The sequence below is a fragment of the Pituophis catenifer genome, unplaced genomic scaffold, assembly GCF_029215685.1.
Source record: "Pituophis catenifer annectens isolate HBS135680 unplaced genomic scaffold, rPitCat1.0.hap2 SCAF_8, whole genome shotgun sequence".
NCBI lineage: Eukaryota > Metazoa > Chordata > Lepidosauria > Squamata > Colubridae > Pituophis > Pituophis catenifer.
Window position 1 is genome coordinate 33,520,110 of NW_027256888.1, and position 14,995 is coordinate 33,535,104.

At 37.1% G+C, this 14,995-nt stretch overlaps 1 long non-coding RNA gene across 2 annotated transcripts in view; it reads left to right on the plus strand.

Moving 5' to 3' along the window:
• Positions 1-5,156: 5,156 nt before the first annotated feature.
• Positions 5,157-14,995, plus strand: part of LOC139320626 (uncharacterized) — a 28,205-nt gene continuing 18,366 nt past the window's right edge. For both annotated transcript variants that reach the window (XR_011600712.1, XR_011600711.1), the window contains exons 1-2: positions 5,157-5,454; positions 14,332-14,542. This is a non-coding gene — a long non-coding RNA (uncharacterized lncRNA). The remainder of the gene's footprint in view (positions 5,455-14,331; positions 14,543-14,995) is intronic.

Sequence of the window (14,995 nt, forward strand, 5' to 3'; positions counted from 1 at the left end):
ACCCGGATCAACAATGGGGACTAGCCTGAGCACCAGGCTGTCACTATAATCTGCACTAAAATTTCTGAAGTTGCCTTATGACATAACCAGGAGCAGCAGAAGACACAAGTAGCTTCAGCTGCATTGAGGAATTGCCATTACTGCCTTCTCATTTTTACCAAAATAGCATCAATGCATACAGCTGCTTCTACTTAAGTCCCAGGGCAGAGCCAACTATATGCCAAATCAAAAGGAGGATGTGCTCTTTTTCTTCCCCACGTTGCAAACAGAGACTAAATCTTGCAAAGCAAGTAGTTTCAGCAGAAACCTAATATCCAAATGGTAGTGGCTCCAAACAAGCAATGATCAAAATGCAATGTAGGTTTAAACTTACCTTATAAGGAATATATAACTAAAGTTTGATTAAATGTGCACCTTGGTATATTTAAGGCTTTTGGGATGAATTACTGTATGAATTATACAACTTTATACAACAATAACTTTTGCATTTCACTATGACAGATAATATAAAATATCTATACATGAAATACTATGCCCATACAATTCTGCAGAAACAATCAAGCATGTTTTCCTTTACCACAATTGCAATAAAGATTTATGAAAGTACCATATAACACTAATGAGATGTGTACTAAAATATTGTTATCAGATACCAATAAAGACCTAAAGAATGCTGCCACCTATTGTCAGATGGCAGTTGCGATACAACATAAACTGACTCAAAAAAAATTAGTTTTGTTCTAAAATTTATATTTTAAATTTTATTTTTCGGATGCAGGATAATAATATAATATTTTGATTTCTGTAACAAATCTCCAGGGAATTTTAAGGTTCCTAAAATATTGAATATGCATCCCAAGAAATGGACGCCAGCCACTCTAAAGGTCTTAAGGCAGCATGGGACAGAACACAGTTTTGAACCAAAGGGGAAAATCATAAGCACAGGGTGCATTTCAGGGGTGGGTTCTATTTTTTTTTACTTCTGGTTCTGTGGGTGTGTCTTATTTTGTGGGTGTGGCTTGGAGGTCATGTGACTAGGTGGGCGTGGCTAGCTGGTCAGAGTCATTTCTGGAAGGTCCTCGCACTTACGATCAGTCCTCGCACTTACGACCCAACTCATTTGTTTGCTTTTAACACTGATCAGCTGTAGGATGGCCCTTTGAAGCCCCACGGCAAGAGTTTAAACAGTTTTTTTCCCTCTAGTCATCAGCTGGGACTCAGGAGGCAGCAATAGATTGGGGGTGGGACCAAATAAAAGGTAAGAATAACATGGGGGATGGGGGGGTGGGAGGGCGGGGCGGAGAACCGGTTCGGTGATGTCATATCGTCACCGCTACCAGCTCGGCCGAATCGGACCGAACCAGGAGGAACCCACCACTGGTGCATTTGTAATAAATTGGGAATGTCCCATGCATATGATGCAGGGAACTGAATATCAAACTGTAGAAGTAATTGATGATTATCCTTCAAGAGAACTGGGCTAATTGGTTGGAATTCTGAACATAAACCTTCCATACTGTAAAAGTTTATTGCATGTTCTATCTATTATGACATTGCTCCTTATATATCACATATTTTGGAAGGTGAAGGGAAACTTAATGTAGAAAAATAGATGAAATAGTTACCGTAAATAACATTTTAGAGCTATTTCATGATTGCAAATGAGCAGTCACCAAGAACCTAAGTGAAAAATCTAAAATTTTATCAAAACTATCTGGCCACTTAATAACGAGATCTATTGCTAATATGAAGCAGCTGTGGGATTTGGATAAGACGCTCATATTGTTGCAAAACCATAAGGGAGCTGATATATAGAAAATATTAGGACCAATTCAACTCTGAAAAAGATTTTTTGGTTTGCTGTGATATTATTTCTTAAACTTATATTACTGGGTAGTATTACTGCCATTGTTATAGAAAGCTATTTATGCATGGGCTGGATTTTTTGAAAGGCAATGTACATTCATAATATCCAAAATTCCCTGTGAAATTTATGACAAAAGGTAAATGGCTGCTCAGTATAATGTTTATATACAAAGGATATTGATTTGTGTAATATACACACATAAGCGTGCACATCTTATCATATTTGTCCATATAAATTCTCTTTCATCTTGCTCGTATTCTGAATGATATATTACAATGCTTATGGAGTTCTTTACATAGTTGATTAGCAGTTATACTCTGTGCTTTTATTCTTTTATTCTATACTCTGTATTCATTTATTCTCAATGATCACATACAGAGAGACTGCATTTCAGTAAAGATCTCTTCATTATTTAAAACTTTTTTGATCTTCAATTATTTTTTTTAATGTAAATCATAGAATTGGGTTCTTAATTCAGATTCTTTCTCAGTTATGTCAGTGGTACTATGATCCAAGGTAAGTCTACGATATGGCTTGCTGAAATATAAAAAAAAACTGTCTGGACTGTACTACCATATTGCAAGAGCGAACTCAGATGGTTTAAAACTCTTTTATTGTTCCATACCCACATTATAAAGAGCTTTGCTTTCACATTGTCATTAATATATATGGGATTCTTTTGTATGTGTAGAAAAACATTCCGTCATGGCAGGCACAGAGATGCCTATTTACTACAAATGTATAATAAAACTATATGTTAGGTGACATTGATCTTTTATTTACGTGTGTTTTTCAGTACAATTCGTTTCTAAAAGAGAAGTGCACACTTTGTGGGGTTCTCCATTAAGCTGGTCCAAAATAAAATAAACCGAGGAAGAGGAAAAACAATTGATTTTTATTTGTCTTAATTTCCATCTAAAGATTATTCCAAATACACATTCATCAAGTATACAGGTAGTCCTTGGCTAACCACATTTTGTTTAATGACTGTTCAAAGTTACAACAGAATTGAAAAATATGACTTATGACCAGTGGTGGGTTGCTACTGGTTCACCCCAGTTCAGGTGAACTGGTAGCAGCAGTGGTGGGAGGCTCTGCCCACCTGCCCAGATGTCATCAAATACAATCTGCGCATGCGCAGAAGTGGTGCACATGTGAGAGAAGCGAATGCGCATGCACAAACAAATCAGTAGCAAAGGTAAGTGAAACCCACCCCTGCTTATGACCATTTTTCAGTTACAACTTTTGTAACATCTCCATGATCATGTGATCAAAATTCAGATGCTTGGCATCTGGTTTATATTTATGACCATTGCTGCATCCCAAGGTCATGTGATCCCCTTTTGCGATCTTCTGACAAGCAAAGTCAATGGGGAAGCCAGATTCACTTAACAACTGGGTTACTAACTTATCAACTTCAGTGATTCACTTAACAACCATGGCAAGAAAGGTCATAAAATGGGGCAAAACTCACTTAACAAATGTCTCACTTAACAACATAAATTTGGGGCTCAATTATGGTGGTAAGTTGAGGACTATCTGTACTTAGAAATCTTTAGTGGACCACACAAGATGCAAAAAAGTGTTGATATGTAAGGCCATCAGGAGAAGATGGTTTTGCACAAACTTCTTTTCTTTCCCATTTTAAGTTAGTACCAATTCAAATGCCTCAGTACAAAACACTTGGTGCATTCCATTCTATTGTTTTATATTTAAAAACAAATCTGAATTTGTTTGTTCCTGTCCTGCCTTTGATCACTGTTGATGTAGCTAAGAGTTCCAGACATATTAGAGGACATTGAGGTTCAGAAGAACTATCATGTTGGGCTCTGTCCTCATGGCCACATGTTGCACCACATGAACTGCACGTGAACAGATTGTGACTACCATTTGAAGTTATTTTTTGCAGCAGCTATCTTTTGCTTCAGGCAGGACACATGAGAAAACATTACTTTTGACATATAGCAGAAAATGCTGGGTGGAAACTGCAGTTGCAATAGGTGAGGTACAACAGAATGATATGGAGCATTCCTGCTTTTAAGAGATGCTCAATTGTCCATACTCACAAGTTGGCTATGTCAATCAGCCATAACTGACTGGAAATTGCTGCATTGTAGAAAACATTCATAATAAAAAGCCACTTACCTTTCAGGGAAGAAGGATTCTCTGGCCATCTCTTCAACAAAAAGATTTTGAAAGTTTTCTAATAAGCTGCAGGATATAAGTTTGCTATCTTATTTCTCTACAACTCTACAACTTTAGATGCAGTTGCAAAGAAAGGAAGGAAGAGAAGCAACTAAATGGTCATGACCCACAGATGCACATGGACATCTCTTCTTATGTAATGTATCAGCATATTATATTGCTAGTTAATGGTGGCTAAAGATTTTAATTATATTTTAGCTCATACATGATGCGATTTTTTGAAGATTGAAGATTTTTTTCCAGCACAATGTGATCATATTTCTCTAGTGGGTGAACTGGGGGAGGAATGAAATTTTCTTCAGTTACATTTAGAGATGCATTACTTGATACTTTAGGCATTTATGATGTAGAGGTAAAAATAATTTTAAAAAGAATATTATACTTTGTCTAAAAAAGCTCATTCACATTTATTTGCATCTGTTTCATTTTTTTCCACTGATGTTTTACGAAGTTTTAAGCTACAGATTTCAAAGTAGGCTTTAGAATGCCAAAGAGATTTTGGAAAAAAAAGAGGGGGGGGGAAGGGAAGCCAAACATGTAAAGAGGCTTTGTGAAAAAGGAATCATAAACTTCCTGGATATCTACATTTAGGATCCGCTATACCGGCTGATCCTTCATCACAGAGGGTGGTCTTGCTGGAACTCAGTTTTTTTTAAAAAAAAAGATGTACAAAAATTAAATTATGATTTGACCTTCCATCATTATGTGCCACACCACTAATTAAAGCATACATTGACAATGTAGACTTAATATGCTTGTCTGCTTCAGTGCATGAGTCACTCCCTTTAAAAAAGAATAAGTGATTTGTTTGAGCTTCTGAGGAGTGGAGGATGTTTTTCAAGATGACCAATTGCTGTCACTGCAGTGTTAAATTGCAGGCCTGAACTTGGGATAGAAAGAGACGGGCTTATCATGAGCCAGAAAAACAGCAGCACTGGAGCTGATAGCTGTGACTTAGGGCCTTGTTTCCAAACTTATGACTCAGTGCAAGCAGCCAAGCCTTCTCCGCCTTCTCCAAGCATTCTCAGCCAGCTCATTCCAAGCCTGCCATTAGGAGCTCTAATGTGCAGATTGTGTGCCGCTGTCTGATTAAATCAAGGAAATAAGATGTGCAAACACGCATGCAAACACATAGAGTAAATTTTCATTTACTGGATAGAGAAAGTTTTTTGAGACAGTGATTTAAATAGTGCTCGTGAAGCAGCACAGTTAAGCATTATAATAGCTAATATTTATGTGTGTTTGTATGGACTATCTCACCTTTTGCAGCATCAGAAAATACATCTCTTACAGGAGGAGAAAAAATGGAAACTAATAGTAAAGCATGTAGGAATGTACAGCCGAAGCTGAACCCCTGAATATTGTAGATCAAAGCAGTAATTGTAAGTGTTTTTCTCTCTCTTCAACTAACTGTGTGCTGCAATACTGTTGCAATATTTTCAGGATCAGACTCAATAAAGATAATAGAAGTTAGAGATTTAAATATATTTTTCTTTAATCATAATAGGCATTCTATATTCGCTGAATATTCAAGATAGAAGCAAGTAAAATGGGGAGGATGGCTCCTTATATATACAAGGGGTGGAGCCAGGAATGGGAGTGGTAAATTATGAATACATTAAAGTCCAAATAATAAGTTAACCCCTGATGTTCCATATATACATTATTTACACATTAGAGAATAAGGCATTTACATCTGACAAATCCCCCTCTAAATGCCGGTTCGTTATACAACACCAGTTACATTCAGATTCAGGACAATATAATACATATAATTTAGAAGTTAAATATTTGTGTTGTTTAGAAGGTAAGGGTTTTGTTAATATGTCAGCTAATTGTTCAGAAGTATCACAATGTATTGCTTTGATGAATCCGTCTTGAGATAGTTGTCTCACGTGCTTAAATTTTATATCAATATGCCTGGACCTTTGTCCAATTGCATCGGATCTAGATATTTCAATGGCCGCTTTATTGTCTTCATGCATAATAAATGGTAAAGTAGGTTTCTTCCAAATATCTGTGATCAAATCATTGAACCATACAAGGTTATTTGCAGCTTTAGACAAGCAAACATATTCCGCTTCTGTGGTAGAAGTGGCTACCAGTTCTTGTTTACCAGTATACCAGTAAACTGGACAATCGTTCAATAGAAAAACATAACCAGAGGTACTCTTTCTGCATGATGTATCACCAGCCCAATCTGCATCAGCATAACAAGTAATTTTTGGTTCTTTGTCATTATTGGGTTCCAATATTAAACAAAAATCTAATGTACTTTTCAGATATCTTAAAATTCTTTTGACAGCTTCCCAATGATACAAGGTTGGTCTGCTAACATATCTTGACAATAAATTGAGAGGTAATGCAATATCTGGCCTAGTCCAATTAGATATATAAAGGAGTGAACCTATAACTGATCTGTAAAATGTGTTGTCTTTAAACTCAGGGGAAGATTCATCAATGTTTCTGAGAAAATCAGTTTGCATAGGTGTGTCACATGTTTTGGCATTATTTAAGTTACATTTGTTTAGGAGTTCAATGATTTTATCTTTCTGAGTAAGTTTGAATCCCCTTTTTGTTTTGTTAATTTGTACACCAAGGTATTTGTTCACTCTACCTAGTGATTTTAATGAGAAGTGTTCGTTTAACTTATTTACAAAGATTTCCCTGCTCTCTTTATGCTTTCCAATATATAAAATATCATCAACATAAATTAATACAAATTCAATATGATCATTACTTTTTTTTACAAAGAAACAGTTATCAGCAGTGGTGGCGTTGAAATCCATGGTCTTAAGTACTTTTACCAAACAATCGTACCATCTTTTGCCAGATTGCTTCAATCCGTACAGACTCTTATTTAATAACCAAATTTCGTTCTTATTAGTGTATTGACTGTGTGGTGCTCTTACATATATTTCCTTATCTAATTTTGCGTGTAAGTATGCAGTCTGTATGTCATATTGAAACACGTTCAGATTGAGTGCAGATGCTACTACAAGAGCTGTTTTGACACTCTCTGTTCTCACTGTTGGTGAATATGTGTCAGTATAGTCTTCTGGATATTTTTGTGCATAACCTTGTGCAACTAGTCTGGCCTTGTATAAGGTATTACCTCCTTCTAAATTCTTAATTTTATAAATCCACCTGGTACCTATAATTGTTTTATCCTTAGGTGCGATCGCAGGTGTGAATACATTTAATCCTTGTAAACTTTCCATCTCTTTTTCCATAGCTAGTTCCCATTTTTCTCTTTCTTCACGGGGAAGTTTCAATACTTCCTCATATGTATTAGGTGTTATTTGTTCTCTATCCATATGCATTATGTAATCTTTGTATTTATTTGGTATTTGGTTTCTATTGTTTCTAATATTTCTTTCAGGTTTGCTATGTTTGTCATGCAAATATCTAGCTTCCTTTTTTGTTAATGTGTCTGTCTTTATTTTATGCTGACTATTTGTCCAAGTTTTGGTTTTGTTCTTACTTTTGTTAATACTTTGATTTTCTGTTGTTCCTTCCTCACAAGATATATTATCTTTGCTTTTATTAGGAAATATTTCATTAAGGTGCAATTTAGACCAATTGGCCTGCTCATGGAACACAGCTGTTCTGGATACTATAAATTTGTTATTATTATCAATGAATCTGTACCCTTTGGTTCCAGTTTCGTATCCCATGAATCTTAATCTCCTGGATACGTTTTCTCCCTTTCTCCTCAATTGTTTAGGTATGTGTACGTCTGCAGTAACTCCAAATATGTGCATGTGTGCTAATTTGGGTTTTCTATTGTACATCACCTCATATGGTGTCTTATTCACAATACTGGACCATGTCCTATTTTGAGTGTAATTTGAATAATGTAAGGCTTCTGACCAAAATTGTTTGCCTAAACCAGCATCCTCTAATGTGCATCTAATCATGGTTTGTAGTGTGGAATTCTTTCTCTCTGCAATCCCATTTTGAAATGCAGAAAATGGATTGGACGTGAAATGTAGCATCCCTCTATCCTTTAACCATTGGGAGAATTCTTTAGACATGAATTCACATCCCCTATCTGTCATAATTTGTTTTATTCTGATATTATGTTGTGTTTCTATGCGTTTGTAGAATTCCTTAAATTTCTGAAAGGTTTCATCCTTGTGCTTTAATGTGTAAACAAAACCATAGCGACTGTAATCATCCACTATTGTTAGGAAGTAACGTTTTCTATAGGTAATTGATGGAGTTAATGGACCAACTAAGTCCATATGTACCAAATCAAAAATATTGTTGGTTGATCTGTTAGATTTTTTTGGTCTGGGACTGGTTTTTAGTTTGGTGGATTTACATACTGAGCATTCCAAATAATTTTCACAATTTTTTATTTTGACACCTTCTGCGTGTTCAGTCATTTTTTGTACTACAGGAAAGCTTGCATGTCCTAACTTCCTATGTAAGATGTGAGCACACTCATCATGAATTGGTTTACCTATTTTTGGTTTCTTCTCATTGTGTGTATTTTTGTTATCATGAGTTATTTTACATTCATCATTGTCACTGTTACTGACATTTTCATCATCTGCTTCAATACAATCTTCCATATTTGAATCAATGTTATGTAACCATCTTTCTTTGGTTATCAGATAGGGTAGACCCCCTTTTATCATCACAGTGCCTACATTTGTTTTGTTCTTTTCTATAGTTGCTTTCCCCTTTGAGAAAACTATATTGATGTCAGATTCTCTGCTTAGTTTTATAGCACTCAGTATGTTGTGAGGTATTTCTGGGATTAATAATACCCCCTCTATTTTCCCTAAACCAGGCAAGGTCACATTTCCTCTGCCTAATACTTGAACCTTTTCTTGATTAGCTACCTTTATCACAAACTTATCTTCTGTAAATGAAGATAATATACTTTTGTTGTTAGTGGTGTGATTTGTTGCACCAGAATCAATAAGCCAATTATTGTTCTCATCTTGTTGTGTTCTGGTGCTGTCTTGTTTATTTAGCCCATTTAGTGACCCAGATTTTCTCTCTTTTGAATTTTCTCTACCCCCTCTACTTTCTCTGTAATTTGGTGGACTTCTATATTTGTGTCTATCTGTGGAAGATTGTCTGTAATTGTATTTACTCCTATATTCTGGCCTATGTCTCTCCCTTGGGACTTTGGGACAGTCTCTTCTACTGTGTTCCCTGGATCCACAATTGTGGCATCTAAAGGCCTCATTATATTTATCTTGAAAGACTACTTTCCTAAAGGATTTGTGTTCTGTTTGGTTACTGGAACGATTTTTTCTTGAATTGTCTTCTGCTATCAATTTGTTAGATAGACTTTCTATTGATAAATATCCCAAATTAATGGTATCTAAGTGTGACATAAAGCTATCCCATGATGGATCAAGTGAATTGATAATAACACTTTTCATTGTTTGATCTGAAATCACTTCCCCCCTCAATTGCAGCTCAGCTCTTATTTTGTTTAGATTTATCAAATGCTCACTTATAGAAACCCCTGGTTTCACTCTAGAAGAAAAGAAATCCTTAGACATTCTTGTGGTTGTGGCTACGCTATCGCTGTGAAATAGATTAAACATGCATTGAATTATTTCTGATACAGTTAGGTTTGGTTTGATGCTATGATACATTGCAGGAGACACGCTAGAAATTATTATGAAAAATGCTCTATGATGTAAACAATCTATTTTTAAAGTCCAAGGTCTTCTTGGAGGACTAGTTATAAAGAATAGTAAATTTTCTTTCATAAAAATAACCTGAAGCTGTTGGTACCACTCTTGTAAATTAATGCCATCAACTCTAAGTTTTGGGAAGTCACTGGGTAAATTCCCCACATTATTTTGTCCATTACTTACAACCTGAGGCAGTCCGTGGTCTCTCAAGTGCAGGAAATTACAGAACGGCATTGGGATGCTTGTAACGAGTCTGCGCGGTTCTCTGGCCAGTTCAAGTCTTTCGGGGCCGTCTACGTAGTTTTGCACATGCGCGTTGCTCATTTCTTCTTTGGCGCCGTTGTGGAAGGTTCTCTCCATTTCAGCTCTCTCGATCCGCTCCTCTTCAGATGAGTCGGTCTCTGGCTCGGTTTTTGGGGCTTTGATGATGGCGACGGTTCTTCTCTTTCTCTTGTGTGCGCTGGCACTCGATTCTGTCTGCGGTGTAGGACGGAATCGGCATGGCTCTCTGGGCTCGGGTGTCGTCGTTTTCGAAGTCAGGATGGGAGCGTGCAGGTCTTGAGTTGTCGGTTTGATTTCTTGCTTCTTTGTTGATGTCTTGGAAATTTTCAATCTTGGCCCAAAAGCAGCAAAAAGCGTTTTCATTGCTGACTTTACTTGAGACTTTGTTAAATCGTCTTCACTTTCTGATTTTGGTTCATCTGAAGAGTTTGAGACTTCTTTTTCACTTTCTTCGTCTGATAGCGTTTTTCGCGCCAGAAATTTTGAACTGAGCGTTTTGATTGGCTCTGCTTCACTCTCTTTTGAAGTTCGTTGAAACCAAGATGGCTGCCATTCAAAATTTCGCGCGATGTCACATCTTTTCTTTTTTACAACTATTTTCTCAGTAGCCATTTCACTCACAGTTTTTTGATCTTTGGGTTTTTCTTTAATGACGTTTTTCTCTCTCGCTGCTCCGCTGTTTCTCAGCATCTCCTGGAGGTCTGCGATGAGGCTCTCATCATTCTTTTGGCTTTTTAGTATTTTTAATATCTCTGACCTGAGTTTGTTATTTTCTATCTCGATTTCTTCCTGGTCGTTATTTTCACTCATCAGTTCTTCTTCTTCAGTGGTGTATTCTTCGGATTCTCTCGAAATCGCATTAGTGGATTCGTTGATCGTCTCTTGATCAGTTTCTATTTCTTTGCTGTAGGCCCTGGTGTTGGGCCTATCTTTCTTGGACATTTTTAATTACTTATTGAGTCAATTAACCATCCTCTGCTACCAGCTTGTTGCAATATTTTCAGGATCAGACTCAATAAAGATAATAGAAGTTAGAGATTTAAATATATTTTTCTTTAATCATAATAGGCATTCTATATTCACTGAATATTCAAGATAGAAGCAAGTAAAATGGGGAGGATGGCTCCTTATATATACAAGGGGTGGAGCCAGGAATGGGAGTGGTAAATTATGAATACATTAAAGTCCAAATAATAAGTTAACCCCTGATGTTCCATATATACATTATTTACACATTAGAGAATAAGGCATTTACATCTGACAAATACAATTTAGAAACAAGGCTAAGTTGTAAATTTAACAGATGGATAGCTTACCTTTTTGTTACCAGAGAAGCAGTATTTATTTGCTGTATTTATTTGGTGTTACTAATTTCAGCCTCCCAACAATTGAAAGGAGAGAAACAGCATTTTCAGTCCTTATTTTTGGTGAGGTGAGACGCTAAATAAAATTGATGCAATTTAACCCTTAAGTGCACCTGTTTTATATCTCATTTTAAAAAAATATCAAAAATTAGAGAGCAGTTTTTTGGGGGTTTTTTATGGTTGATTTCTGGTGAAACCATCTTGTTGTCTTCAGGGTCACAAAGAAGAGAACATATTCATCTGTGGGATGTATAATATAGGTTTAGTATTCCAAGAATAAATTACAGAAAGTCACAGTCTCATGCCATCTTTTTTTCTTTTTGTTTAATTAGAAAGATATTACATTTTCATTTACTTTTACATGAATGACAATGCAGTTTATTATCTGAGCCCTACACTGGAGAATAAAAAAAACCCTTTACACCTTGGCTTTAAATATATTGGTTTTCATACTGATACACAAAGATTGAGATAAATGTGAGGCAGCAGCAAAGCAACACAGAAAATTCTAACACTTTATTATCATCAAATAACTGTCAGAATATTTAGATCTTAGATTTACTAACTCTCATTTTTCAAAATAATAATAAAAATTTTGAAGAATTAAAAAATGTTTTGTAGTCTGTATTATAAATGATTTGGCATTTTCAAAAAGACGGAAAGAAAATAAAATAGATATTAATTATAAGGCAGAAAAAAGGAAAACATTTTAACAAAGTAAAAATGAAGTCATTTAACAAAATTTAAATGAAGATTTAATTTTTAAAATGGGGAAATACTTTAGGAGTACTTGATCATATAATTAAGCTGCCATCTTGATTTCTTTTTTATACTGCCACCCCAACCCCATGGATTTGGTCTGTTCTGGTGTACAGTTCAATGTACCTGTTCCATCTGCTCACATGAAATCTTGACTAATTAAAAGCTATGTGGTTTTGCAATCACAATGACTGTTCCTATTCCAGGGCCAGCACAATGCACACACACCAGCTATTATTCTTTCACAGAAGACCTATCTGAAATTTAATATTTCTATAAACATAGACTCCCCATCCCCCCCATGTCCTTTATTTTTTCATAGGGCTGATAGGTTTGCCCTTGGTATATAATAAACTTTTAATTGCTTTTTGGGAAATATTTATTCAAAATCATTTGTCACCCTTTTAGGTTTTTTTCCTCCCAGCACACATGTGTATATTACTATATACACAATAGTAATGTAAGAAACTAGTTGCAGCCCTTTCTGGATCGGGACGCCTTGCGCACGGTCACTCACGCCCTTGTCACCTCCCGGTTGGACTATTGTAATGCTCTCTACATGGGGCTCCCCTTGAAGAGCACTCGGAGGCTCCAACTGGTCCAGAATGCGGCCGCGCGGGTGGTTATGGGTGCAACTCATTGCGCCCACGTGACACCCCTCCTGCGCGAGCTGCACTGGCTCCCAGTGGTCTTCCGGGTGCGATTCAAGGTGTTGGTTACCACCTTTAAAGCGCTCCATGGCATAGGACCCGGGTACCTTCGAGACCGACTTCTGCCACCAATAGCCTCCCACCGACCAGTCCGCTCCCACAGAGAGGGTCTCCTCCGGGTGCCATCAGCCAAGTTATGTCGGCTGGCGACACCCAGGGGGAGGGCCTTCTCTGTGGGAGCCCCAGCCCTGTGGAATGAACTGCCCCCCGAAATACGAAAGATTTCCGACCTCCGGGTGTTTCGCTGCGCTCTGAAGACCCTGTTGTTCCGCCAGGCAGGGCTATTAACATAACGTTTTAAATTGGGGTATTTTAAATTTCTGGGATTTTAATTGGAGCCTAATTATTTAATGATTTTAAATTTTAAATTGTTGTTGTGTTTTTTGTGTTTTTAAATAGGCTGTACACCGCCCTGAGTCCTTCGGGAGAAGGGCGGTATAGAAATAAAATTATTATTATTATTATTATATCAATTTTTAAAAAAAATCTGGACTGACCTTTTTAAATTTGTCAAATTAAATGCAGAAACAAACAGAAACAACCAAAAAAAAAAACATGGTAAAGAGGAATAACAATCTATTGATATCGAAAACAAGTGAAAATGGTGCTAAAAGGGCACTTAACACTAAGAATATTTATCTCTATAAAATAAACACCTGGTCCTACTTAGTTTGCAGTGATGCATCTAAAAACATATTCCACATTTTAAAAATCATCAACAATTCTTCAGTATACATTGTATGAGAAAAGAAAAAAACAAATAGTATTGAAAAAAGTATGCAAAGATGAGAACACCAAGATGTCAAATCTCTAGAGAAATGTTTCAATACCAATGGACTAACAACTGGACTTTGGGAAGTTGGGAGGGAGATAAAGAAATGTCAGCCTCTCCATTTGATTCATTCAAATCCAGTTATTTGCTAGAGTTGTAGTCATGTGAGTTAGTAAGCAAAGGACATCTTGCAATATTACAGAAATTAATTATTGTATTTCAATGAAATCTTACTTCAATGAAACCTTAAGCTATCATTTACTAGTGATATGCTCAACATTTAAAAATTATTTTATTTCAATTTGATAAAGGAAAAAATATTTTCCATTTTTTTGGTTTTATTGAAATTGGGTGGAGACACTAGTTCACATACAGTATGTAGAAATGCTTTGTATGTCAGGGTATAATGGTTGCTTTAGAACTCCATCTTCTCTGACTTTCCATGCTTAAACCCCAAAGGCACTCACCATGGGACAACCTGACTTTAAAAAAAGAAAAGAAATATAAAGAAGTAGAGTAGGCTGGCAAATACCAGCTGGATCGAATGACGGCAGACTCGGTGTGGTCTGAGATAATTAACATTTAATCAACAAATGGTCTCAGGCAACCAAACAACAACGTGCGAACTCTGCCTGACAGCTCTTATATACCCGGCTGTCAGGTGGCTAACCAATCATCTTACAGAACGTTAACTCTATCCCAACAGGGGGCCGTCCTTATGGAGCAGGCTCAATACATTGCACCCCTTTCCACCTGGTTAGCGCGTGTGTAGTCCCGGAGATACGTCGGACGGCGCTGGATTCTTCCTGAACGTTGCGGGCCGGCCACTTTCATTAGCACTGGCGAGGATTGATTTTCTTCACTCCCGGCACCTTCTCCGGATGCTTCGCTTTCTCTTGAGCTTCTGGACAACCCAGGTAAGTCAGAATACCCCCCTTGCGGTTTATTTATCCCTTTGGCTGGTGTTGGACTCAACGGCAGCTGTTGGGGCAGTTCCTCCGGCCCATATATCGGGTGGCCCACTTGTGACTGTTGCGCACTCTCCCCAGGAGGCTCTCCCACCACCGGTTAGGTGTGCGAGGTCACCTGTCTGGCTTGTAGTTGGTCTTGGTGGCGTCGCCAAACTCTTCCTAACCCGAGATCAATTTTATATGAACAGGGTCTGGTAATATCAACCATGGTCCCCAGTAACCACAATGGCTGACTCCCGTAATTCCTTGCATAAAAACTGTCACCCATTAAGAAAGGCCTGGAGGAGCTAGTGGAGTCCAACAGCTTCCGTGGGGAGTAATGGGGGTGCAACCTATCCAAAACTGTGCATAGCCGGCGGCTTATTAGCAACTCTGCTAATTTGTGACCTGGCATGGGGT